Source organism: Chiloscyllium punctatum, chromosome 17 (assembly GCF_047496795.1).
Source record: "Chiloscyllium punctatum isolate Juve2018m chromosome 17, sChiPun1.3, whole genome shotgun sequence".
NCBI lineage: Eukaryota > Metazoa > Chordata > Chondrichthyes > Orectolobiformes > Hemiscylliidae > Chiloscyllium > Chiloscyllium punctatum.
The window spans coordinates 48,202,010-48,214,610 of record NC_092755.1 but is presented as its reverse complement, the minus strand read 5'-3'; the positions used below and the strand labels follow the sequence as shown (position 1 = coordinate 48,214,610).

General features: G+C 49.3%; 1 protein-coding gene across 2 annotated transcripts in view; it reads left to right on the top strand.

Annotated features, from left to right (window-relative positions):
- Window positions 1-12,601, top strand: part of slc5a1 (solute carrier family 5 member 1) — a 102,949-nt gene that overhangs the window by 4,118 nt on the left and 86,230 nt on the right. The gene's annotated exons all lie outside the window — the stretch shown is intronic.

Below are 12,601 nucleotides of genomic sequence, written 5' to 3'. Positions count from 1 at the left end.
CTTCTCTACCTCCCTCTCCTTCTTTCCCGTTCTCCTGAATACGCACCCACACTCCACTGTTTTGATTCTGTGAGTTGGTTCGCTCAGTGTGCTGAAGTATTTAAACATGGGCGTGGACTCAGAGAAAAGTCTACACCTTGCAGAACGAGTTAGTTAGAGTCACAAAGATACACAGCATGGATGGTCGAACTCATCCACGCCAACTAGAAATCCCTAATTTATCTCGTTCCATTTGCCAGCACTTGATCCATATCCCTCCAAACCCTTCCTATTCATATACCCATCCAGATGCCTTTTAAATGCTGTAATTGTACCAGCCTCCACCACTTCCTCTGGCAGCTCATTCCATACACGTACCACCCTCTGCGTGAAAAAGTTGCCCCTCACGTCCCCTTCAAATCTTTCCTTTCTCACCTTAAATCCATACCCTGGGAAAAAAGACCATGACCATTCACTCGATCCGTGCCCCTCGTGATTTTGTAAGCCTCTGTAAGGTCACCCCTCAGCCTCTGACGCTCCAGGGAAAACAGCCATCAGCTAATCCTACTTACTCGTCCTTCCACCAAAGCTCCACGAATCATTTATCTTCAGACTCTTACCTAAAGCTCCTTCAAAATCCCCAGTTGTATCTGCTTTGGACAAGATCCTGACCACTCGCTGTGTAAAATAGTTGCGCTTCTTGTTGCTGTTTTGCCAATTTCCTTGTTCTCTGGTCGAAAGCTGATGATTTATCACCTCACTAAACCTGGGTGGGGAATGTGAAATCAAAGTGAAGGTAACCCCAGTCCATGTCAGCCATTAGAGGAATTGAACCGACACTGTTAGTGTCTCTCTTGCATTGCCAACCAGTGCAATGTATCTCAGTCTGCCCAGTCAAACATCCCCCCCCCCCCCCCCAAACCTCCACCATACACTACCCCCACCCCCACCACCAACTCCTGACTAAGACCGGCAAATTCACTGTCGGGGGGTGGGGGGGGGGGTATGGAGACCAGAGCCCATGGGTTAGTCTCAAAATAACAGAACTGTTCTTGTGCAGAGGAGGCTATCCAGCTCTTCATCGGACGACCCTAGCTGAAACATAACGCACCAGGTATTTTAACTTGGACACGGTGGCTCAGTGGTTAGCACTGCTGCCTCACAGCGCCCAGGGACATAGGTTCGATTCCACCCTCGGATGCCTGTTTGTGTGGAGTTTGCACGTTCTCCCCGCGTCTGCGTGGGTTTCCTCCGGGTGCTCCGGTTTCCTCCTGCAATCCAAAGATGTGCAGGTTAGGTGGATTGGCCTTGCTAAATTGCCCACAGTGTCCAGGGATGCGCAATGGGCTAGCTAGATTAGCCATGGGAAATATAGAGCTACAGGGCTAGACTTGTTTATGGGGGGGACACTCTTTGGAGGGTCAGTGTGGACTAGATGGGCCTCTTTCCATACTGGAGGGATTCAATGAAATGCATGGGGGCAGACTGGGGTCTTCTTGACCCGGTGACCATTATCTGGACGTCAACTCAGAACCATCTTCTACCCATCTCCCCCAAAAAAATGACGGGTCTCTTGCAAGTCCAGCAAATGTGAGAACTGAATGAAATACATTGGGGAGGCGGTGCGTTGTGGAAGCCAGCAACCTCCAGCCTCTGGATACAAACAGGAACAGGATGTGTAGCACCAATCCCAAAGTGAGCTCCATTAATCCTGGTGTTCGTCAGTCACCCACCACCACCCCCCTCCGATGGGAAGTCTGGTCGTGTTGCTGCTGAAAGCCTTATGGACAAACCAAATTAAAACAGGAGAGTTGGCAAACATTGAGGAATTGGTGATTGCTTACAAAGATCAATATAACGAACGTACTCAGGTTTTCAGTAGCTCCAGAACTTCCTGGTACAGGACTGTCTTCCTCAAAAGCTGCTTTCCAGATGCAGGAATACAGAGATGGAGCCATTGGATGTGAGTAATATACTTAAACAATACTGACATCAGAGCATCTCCCTTTGGCTAGATCTTTCTTGTCAATCTTCTCCCAACATTACTGAGTGATAGAATACAGAGAGGAAGATTAATGGGTATGTTGTGGGCTGGAGGAAGGGCTTGGAGGTGGGCTCAACAGGGGTTGGTAATGGGACTTTATTTCCTGATAAACCCATGAGTGATCTGGGCCTCGGTGCGCAGGGGGCAATTTTGAAGTTTGTAGATGACACGAAACGTGAAGGAAATGTAAAGTGTGAGGATAACGTGGACCTCCAAAAGGACACGGACCCCTTGGTGGAATTGGCGCAGAGGTGACAGGTGAGGTTCAGCGCAGAGAGCTGTGAGGTGATGCACTTTGAAGGAACGCTGAAAGACAATAGAAAATAGCGGGTACAGTTCTAAAGGGAGTGCAGGAGCAGAGGGAGTTGGGATTATAGTGCACAGATCGTCGAATGTGACAGGACAGCAGAGTGGGCAGAATAAGTACACAGTTTTCTTGGAGATCACAGTGGGTTAGACAGCATCCGTGGAGATAGAGGAAGGAAACATTTCAAAATTAGATGATTCTGTATCAGAGCTGGAGTGAGGTGTGGAGGGGGCAGTATTTATGCTATAGTTTTGAGGTGGGAGCTGGGTTGGTCGTGGGTGGAGGGTGCTAATGGAAGGAAGATGTAGATAATTCAGATTAAGTGATCGGATTGTGAGAAAGGCAGAACAATAGGGTATTTCCGACCAGACCTGAAAGGATTGACATTGGGATGGGGGTGGACAAGATTGGAGGAGGCCCAGGTGAAATGCTGCTTCACCTGGAAAGACTGTTGAGACCCTTGGATGGTGACAGGGAGGAGGGGAAGGGGCAGGTGTTTCACCTTCTGCAGTTACATGGGAAGATGCCGTGGAAAGGGTGTTAGTAGTTAATGAATTGCCTCGGGTGTCCAGAGGGAACGATCCCTGTGAAATGCAGACAGGGAGAGTGAAGGGAAGATGTGGTTAGGGCGGTGTCCTGCAGGAGTTGTCTAAAATGGCAGAGAATGGCCGACCAGCACAGGAGCAGCGAAGTGCATAGTTTTTAAAAAGTATAACCTTGCTGTTCTTTTTCTTTATAAATCTACAACAGTGAGTCGAGTGGATTTTTTTTTTTGATTATATATTTTATTGAGATCTGTCTCTTGATTAAATGTTTAAAAATATGAAACATAGGTAAGAAGTTACCCTGGAGCAGTATTTTTTTACAGCAATAAGCTGGTGCTATTTTTGGGGACTGTAGATTGTTAAGGTGCAAAGGTGGCCTTTAATAGACTGATGTGCTCTTCCTGTCAGATGTGGGATATGAGGGAAAGTGTCCATGTGACTGATGATTATGTCTGCAGGAAGTGTGTTTGGATGCGAATCCCATCAGATCACATGGAGGCAATGAGGAATTTACAAGAGCAAGGGGATGCGATGGATGGCAGTTATAGGACGCGGGGGAAAGTTTCAGATATAGTCACAGAGATGGGTTAACTCCAGGAAAGGGTAAGAGAGGTAGGCAGCCAGTGCAGGAGTCTTCTGTGGCTATCCCCATTTCAAACAGGTATGCTGGTTCGGAAAATGTAGGGGATGATGGATTCTCGGGGGAGTGCAGCACGTACAGCCAGGTTTCTGGTATTGAGACTGGCTCGAATGCAACGAGGGGTACATCGGCTTCCAAGCAATTGATTGCGTTAGGGGATTCTCAAGTCAGAGGTACAGACAGACGTTTCTGCGGCCAGCAGTGAAAAATCAGAATGGTGTGTTGCCTCCCTGGTGCCAGGATCAAGGATGTCTTGGAGAAAGGCTAATTTCGATGGTATTAGGCAAGAACTTTCAAAAGTTGATTGAGGACAGATGTTGGCTGGTAAAGGTACGGCTGGAAAATGGGAAGCCTTCAGAAATTAGATAATGAGAATCCAGAGACAGTATATCCCTGTCAGGGTGAAAGGAAAGGCTGGTAGGTATAGGGAATGCTGGATGACTAAAGAAATTGAGGGTTTGGTCAAGAAAAAGAAGGTAAGTTAGGATAGATCGAGTGAATTCTTAGAAGAGTATAAAGGCAGTAGGAGTATACTTAAGAGGGAAATCAGGAGGGCAAAAAGGGGACATGAGATAGCTTTGGCAAATAGAATTAAGGAAAATCCAAAGGGATTTTACAAATACATTTAAGAACTGAAGGGTAATTAGGGAGAGAATAGGGCCCCTCAAAGATCAGCAAGGTGGTCTATACGTGGAACTACAGAAGATGGGAGTATTTTGCATGAGTGTTTACTGTGGAAAAAGACATCGAAGATTAGACTGTAGGGAAATAGATGGTGACATCTTGCAAAATGTCCAGATTACAGAGGAGGGAGTGCTGGATGTCTTGAAACGGGTAAAGGTGGATAAATCCCCAGGACTTGATCAGGTGTACCCGAGAACTCTGTGGGGACCTAGAGGAGTGATTGCTGGGCCTCTTGCTGAGATATTTGTAACATTGATAGTCACAGGTGAGGTGCCAGAAGACTGGAGGTTGGCAAACGTGGTGCCACTGTTTAAGAAGGGTGGTAAGGACAAGCCAGGGAACTATAGACTAGTGAGCCTGACCTCGGTGGTGGGCAAGTTGTTGGAGGGAATCCTGAGGGACAGGATGTACATGTATTTGGAAAGGCAAGGACTGATTCGGGATAGTCAACATGGCTTTGTGTGTGGGAAATTGTGTCTCACAAACTTGATTGAGTTTTTTGAAAAAGTAACAAAGAGGATTGATGAGGGCAGAGAGGTAGATGTGATCTATATGGACTTCAGTAAGGTGTTCAACAAGGTTCCCCATGGGAGACTGATTAGCAAGGTTAGATCTCATGGAATACAGGGAGAACTAGTCATTTGGATACAGAACTGGCTCAAAGGTAGAAGACAGAGGGTGGTGGTGGAGGGTTGTTTTTCAGACTGGAGGCCTGTATCCAGTGGAGTGCCACAAGGATCGGTGCTGGGTTCTCTACTTTTCATCATTTAAAGAACTGATTTGGATATGAACATAAGAGGTACAGTTAGTAAGTTTGCAGATGACACCAAAATTGAATGACAGCGAAGAAGGTTATCTCAGATTACAACAGGATCTTGACCAGATGGGCCAATGAGCCAAGGAGTGGCAGATGGAGTTTAATTTAGGTAAATGTAAGGTGCTGCATTTTGGAAAGTCAAATCAGGTCAGGACTTATACACTTAATGGTAAGGTCCTAGGGAATGTTGCTGAACAAAGAGACCTTGGAGTGCAGGTTCATAGTTCCTTGAAAGTGGAGTTGCAGGTTGATAGGATAGTGAAGAAGGCGTTTGGTATGCTTTCCTTTATTGGTCAGAGTATTGAGCACTGGAGTTGGGAGGTCATGTTGCGGCTGTACAGAACATTGGTTAGGTCACTGTTGGAATATTGCGTGCAATTCTTGTCTCCTTCCTATCGGAAAGATGTGAAACTTGAAAGGGTTTCAGAAAAGATTTACAAGAATGTTGCCAGGGTTGGAGGATTTGAGTTATAGTGAGAGGCTGGGGCTGTTTTCCCTGGAGCGTCAGAGGCTGAGGGGTGACCTTATAGAGGTTTACAAAATCATGAGGGGCATGGATAAGATAAATAGACAAAGTCTTTTCCCTGGGGTGGGGGAGTTCAGAACTAGAGGGCATAGGTTTAGGGTGAGGGGGAAAGATATAAAAGAGACCTAAGGGGCAACTTTTTCACACAGAGGGTGCTACGTGTATGGAATGAGCTGCCAGAGGATGTGGTGGGGGCTGGTACAATTACAATATTTAAAAGGCATTTGGATGGGTATATGAATAGGAAGGGTTTGGAGGGATATGGGCCAAGTGCTGGCAGGTGGGACTAGATTGGGTTGGGATATCTGGTCGGCATGGACAGGTTGGATGGAAGGATCTGTTTCCATGCTGTACATCTCTTTGACTCTATGACTCTATAGCATCAGTTTCGACACCCCAAGGCTATTGTCGATGACGTCATTGTTGCCAAGTTACTTAACTACGGGCTGTGAGTGCAGAACCAGTGGCGGCAGCTATAAAATAAATCCATCTGAACTGAGATTAGAAATGACAATATTTATTTCCCCAGGCACAGCTTCCAAGCCAAAGCTGTTGATGTGCCCGAATTAATTGGAAATAGATGTAGACATTATTGAGATAGATTGTAATAACTAATTACCTCAGAAACAGATTAGATTACATTACAGTGTGGAAACAGGCCCTTCGGCCCAACAAGTCCACACCGACGCGCAACCCACCCAGACCCATTCCCCTACATTTACCCGTTACCTAATACTACAGGCAATTTAGCATGGCCAATTTACCTAACCTGCACATTTTTGGACTGTGGGAGGAAACCGGAGCACCCGGAGGAAACCCACGCAGACACGGGGAGAATGTGCAAACTCCACAGAGTCAGCCGCCTGAGGCGGGAATTGAACCCGGGTCACTGGCGCTGTGAGGCAGCAGTGCTAACCACCGTGCCACCGTGCTGCCCACTGAGGCCCTGCACTATGGGTGAGCTGGGGTACACTGTCAGGAATCTGGAGTTGTCCTTTCAGGTTGAAGTGATGTCTGCACGCTGATGTGTAGATTGTGCACTGCCTGGAAGGTCCAGACTTCACACAGCATTGCATCACCAGATCTTATCAAACTGGTAACCCGGAATCTCAGGCAGCCTGCCTTTGGTTGAAATACTTATTTGTTTAAATAGTCACTCCATAGTAAGGAACTTGAGATCGTTGAACAAGAGACATGTTTTTGAAGTTTTGCACTTTGCACTCATCAAGACGGACACAAGAGCTTTTGCCCGAACCATCGCTTTTCCTGCTCCTCGGATGCTGCCTGATCTGCTGTGCTTTTCCAGCACCACTCTAATCCAGACAAGAGCACCACAGCCCAACAGGGGGCAAGAATTGACACTTTGTGAGAGGAGAGGTCTGGTACGATGGGTGTAAATGGGGAGAGGGGAGTGTGCAGCAGGATCTGGGTGTCCTTGTGCATCAGTCACTGAAGGTAGGCATGCAGGTAAATGGGATGTTGGCCTTCATTGTGAGAGGTTTCAAGTACAGGAGCAGGGATGTGTTGTTGCAGTTATAAAGGGCCCTGGTGAGGCCCCACCTAGAATATTGTGTGCAGTTGTGGTCTCCTTTTCTGACAAAGGCTACTCTTGCTCTCAAGGGAGTGCAGCAAGGGTTTCCCAAGCTGATTCCAGGGATGGCCGGAATGATGTATAAGCAGAGATTGACTAGGTTAGGATTGTTTTCACTGGAGTTCAGATGAATGAAGGGGGTGATCTCATAAAGAGTTGTTAAGTTCTAACAGGACTAGACAGGGGAGATGCAGGGAGGATGTTCCTGATGGTGAGTGTGTCCAGAACCAGGGGGGGGTCACTGTCTGAGGGTTCGGAGTGGACTATTTAGGAAGGAGGTGTGGAGACATTTCTTCACCCAAGGAATGGTGAGCCTGTGGGACTCATTACCACAGGAAGCAGTTGATGCCTAAACATCAAATATATTCAAGAGGTGACTAGATATAGCAGGCAGAGGTGGGTACTGCAGATTCTGGAGATCAGAGTCAAGATTAGAGTGGTGCTGGAAAAGCACAGCAGGTCAGGCAGCATCCGAGGAGCAGGAAAATCGACGTTTCGGGCCGGATCCCCTTCATCAGGAATGAGGCTGGGAGCCTCGGGGGTGGAGGGATAAATGGGAGGGGGGGGGGGGGGGTGGGGCTGGGGAGAAGGTAGCTGACAGTACAATAGGTGGGTGGAGGTGGGGGTAAAGGTAAACCCCCACCCACCTATTGCACTCTCAGCTACCTCCTCCCCAGCCCCTCCCCCCCCTCCCATTTATCCCTCCACCCCCGAGGCTCCCAGCCTCATTCCTGATGAAGGGCTTTGTCGATTTTCCTGCTCCTCGGATGCTGCCTGACCTGCTGTGCTTTTCCAGCACCACTCTAATCTTGGCTAGATATAGCCCTTGGGGTGAATGGGACCAAAGGTTAATGGTGGAAAGCAGGATTCGGCTATTGAGTTGGACAATCAGCCATGACCATGATAAACAGTGGGGCAGGTTCGAAGGGCCGAATGGCCTCCTCCTGATCCACTCTTTTATGTTTACATGTCAATTGCTAGGTGGCTTCTGATTAGTGTTGCCGTAGAGATTGCCATCAGGGTACATACCCTGATGGGTTTGACTCTGAACCACGTGTAAAGATACCAAAGCAGCGACTGAAGACTCCATTAACACAGCAACCCAAACATGATCTCCTGACTCACGAGGAAGCCTCTGTTATAATCTAGTAGGGCCTAGAAGGGGTACTTGACCTAGAATAGGTGGGAGATGGGATGAGAATTAGGTGTTCAGAATCCCAGAGACTTGGGTTCAAATCCCAATAATGGAGAGAGTGAACTAAAACTCCAATGACCGACCCCATAGCATTGTCATCGAAATCTGCAGCACAATCATATGTCATTGTCTGGCCCATCTGTGACAGGAGCCCATGCAAATGGCCGAATAAGCTACTCAGCTGTATCAATCGCTAAACTACCTCAAAAAGGGAATAATAACTACGGACCACCCGGGACACTGCTCAGCACCCACAAAGGCTGGCACGGTGGTTCAGTGGTTGGCACCACTGCCTCCCAGCCCGAGGGTTTGATTCCAGCCTCAGTCTGTGTGGAGTTTGCACGTTCTCCCCGTGTCTGCGTGGGTTTCCTCCGGGTGCTCCAGTTTCCTCCCACAGTCCAAAGGTGTGCAGGTCAGGGTGAATTGGCCAGGCTAGATTGCTCCATAGCATTCAGAGATGTGTAGGTTAGGTGTGTTAGTCAGGGGAAATATAAAGTATGAGGGTAGGGGAATGGGTCTGGGTGGGATACTCTTCGGAGGGTCGGTGTGGACTGTTGGGCTGAAGGGCCTGTTTCCACACCCGAGGGATTCTATTTTCAAAAAGCCAATGGCAGAAACAGCCCTGTCCACCCTGCAAAGTCCCCCCTCTGAGGTCTAGTGGCAGAGCTGCCTCACAATATAGTCAAACAGCAGCCTGTCAGAGTAATACTCAGGGAATCATACCTCACAGACACTGTCCCAGACCCCACCGTCACCATCCCTGGATACATCCTGCCTCACCGGGTGGACAGAGGATCTGTCGGGAGGGAGTCACCCTGGGAGTCCTCAGCGTTGACTCTGGACCTCATGGAGTCTCATGGCTTCAGGTTAAACAAGGGAAGAGAGACTTCTTGCTGATTACCACGTATAGTCCTCCCTCAGCTGATGAATCAGTATTCCTCCATGTTGAACCACACTTGGAGGAAACACTGAGGCTGGTAAGGGCACAAAATGAACTCGGGGTGGGGGATTACAACGTCCCACAGATGGAGCTGGTCGGGTCCTAAAGGACGTAGCTGCTGGACTGGGTCTGGGGCAGGTGGGGAGGGAACCAACAAGAGGGAGAAACATATGTGACCTCACCCTCCCCAATCTCCCAGCTACAACTGGATCTGTCCGTGACAGTATCAGTTAGAGTGACCACCGCACAGTCCTTGTGGAGACAAAGTCCCACCTTCACATTGAGAATAACCTCCATCGTGTTGTGTGGCACTATCACTGTGCTCATTGGGACAGACTTCAAACCGATCCAGCAACTCAAGACTGGACATCCATGAGGTGCTATGGGCCATCACCAGCAGCAGAAATAATCCCACAGTCAATGGATCAGATCTATGTCCTGCCACAAATAATTTGAAATGGCGGTGGACAGTTAAAACAATTCACTGAAGTTGGGGGGGGAGAGGGGGGTCCCAGAAATATCTCTCTTCTCAGTAAATGGCAGAGCTTGGTACATCAATGTAAAAGACAAGGCTGAAGTATTTATAACGATCTTCAGCATGAAATGCCGAGTGTATGATCCATCTCAGTCTGCTCCAGTGGTCTCCAGCCAATTCGATTCATCCCATGTGATATCAAGAGGCAGTTGGACTCACTGGATACTGCACAGACTCTGGGCCCTGACAACATTCCAGCATTAGTGCTGAAGCTCTGCAACTTGCTGCTCCCCTAGCCAAGCTTTTCCAGTACAGCCACAACACTGGTATCTACCCAACAGTTTGGGAAATTGCCCAGGTATGTCCTGTACATAAAAAGTGTGGCGCTGGAAAAGCACAGCAGGTCAGGGAGCATCTGACGAGCAGGAGAATCGACGTCTCGGGCATAAGCCCTTCATCAGGAATGTGGAAGGGTCTCTCTCCCTCACAACATGCAGCCCCCCCACTCGCTCCACTCCAACCCCAACCTCACCATTATACCAGCTGACAAGGTGGAGTGCAGTAGTAGAATGGAACAGCGACTTCTATCTTGCTGAAGCCAGCTGCCAACTTGCTGACACCTCTTCCTAAGGTCCCCTTGACCATGACCCCCACCTTTCATCACCAAACCATCATCTCCCAAACTATCCACAACCTCATCACCTCAAGGGATCTCCCATCCACAGCCTCCAACCTCATAGCTTCCAACTCCGCCTAGTTCTACCGCTTACAAAAATCCACAAACCTGACTGCTCCCCCAAATGTTTGTCTCCGCCTGCTCCTGCCCCACTGAACTCATCTCCTCATATCTCGACTCTGTCCTGTCCCCCTTGGTCCATGAACTCCCCACATATGTCTGGGACACTCCCCACATATGTCTGGGACACTACCCACACTCTCCACATCCTCCAAGGCTTCCAATTCCCCGGCCCCCAATACCTCATCTTCACAATGAAAATTCAGTCCCTATACACCAAAATCCCTCGTGACAAAGGCCGACAAGCCCTCCGTTTCTTCCTCTCTCGCCAACCCAACCATTCCCCCTCCACTGATGCCCTCATTCGAATGATGGAACCAGTCCTCACCCTCAACAACTTCTCCTTTGAATCCTCCCTCTTCCTCCAGACCAGAGAGGGAGCCATGGGCACCCACGTGGGCCCAGCTATACCTTTCTGGAACAATCCCTCTTCTGGAATTACACTGGCACCATTCCTACCTTTTCCTCTACCACATTGATGACTGTATTGGTGCCGCCCCATGCTCCCACAAGGAGGTTGAGCAGTTCATCAACTTTACCAACACCTTCCACCCTGACCTCAAGTTCACATGGACCATCTCCGACACCCCCCCTCCCCTTCCTGGACATCTCCATCTCCATCTCTGGCGATCGACTTAACACGGACATCTACTTCAAACCCACCAACTCCCACAGCTACCTCGACTACGCCTCCTCCCACCCCCATCCTGTAAAAACGCTATCCCTTATTCCCAATTCCTCTGCCTCATCTGCCTCCGGGAGGAGCAATTCCACTCCAAGATATCCCAGATGGCCTCCAATTTCAAAGACCGCAATGTCCCCTCCCACGTGCTCGATGATGCCCTCCAGCGCATCTCCTCCATTTCCTGCGCATCCAGACTCGAACCCCACCCCTCCAACCGCAACAAGGACAGAATCCCCCCGCCGTCCTTACCTTCCACCTCACCCACAAACAGACCCACCACCAGAGATATATTTCCATTCCAATCCCTATCAGCATTCAGCAGAGACCATTCCCTCAGCCACCACAACCCCCACCAACACTGGGCACCTTCCCCTTCCACCACAAGAGGTGTAAAAACTTCCACCCACACCTCCCCCCTCACGTCCATCCAAGGCCCCAAAGGATCCTTCCGCATCTGGCAGAGACTTTCCTGCACATCTACCCACCTCTTCTACTTTGTCCATTGCTCTTGATGTGGTCGGATCTACATTGGGGAGACAGGATGCCAACTTACGAGCCTTTCAGAGAACATTTCTGGGACACATGCACCAAACAACCCACCGCCCTGTGGCTGACGACTTCAACTCCCCCTCACACTCCGCCAAGTCCATGTATGGAATGAGCTGCCAGTGGAAGTGGTGGAGGCTGGTACAATAGCAACATTTAAGAGGCATTTGGATGGGTATAGGAATAGGAAGGGTTTGGAGGGATATGGGCCGGATGCTGGCAGGTGGGACTAGATTGGGTTGGGATATCTGGTCGGCATGGACGGGTTGGACCGAAGGGTCTGTTTCCATGCTGTACATCTCTATGACTATGACTCTAAGTCCCAGGCCTCCTCCACCGCCAAATCAAAGCCACCTGCCAAGTGGAGAAAGAACGCCTCACCTTTCACCTTGGGACCCTTCAACTACACGGCATCAACATCAAGTTCACCAGTTTCTCAATCGCCCCTCCCCCCCACCTCATCCCAGATCCAACCCTCCAACTCAGCACCACCCTCTTGAATTGTCCTACCTGTCCATCTTCCTTCCCACCTATCCCCTCCACCCTCCCCTCCGGCCTATCACCATCAGCCCCCATCTGCATTCACCTTCCCATCTATCTTCCCCCCCCCAACTGCTCTATTTAGCTCTCAGCCCCCTTCCCCCTCCACATTCCTGACGAAGGGCTTACACCCAATACACCAACTCTCCTGCTCCTCGGATGCTGCCTGACCTGCTGTGCTTTTCCAGCGCCACACTTTGTGAATCTGACTCTGCAGTCCTCACTTTCTCCTGTACAGAAAAAGCAAATTAATCCAACTCCATCAGTCTCCTCTCCATCACCAGTGGAGTG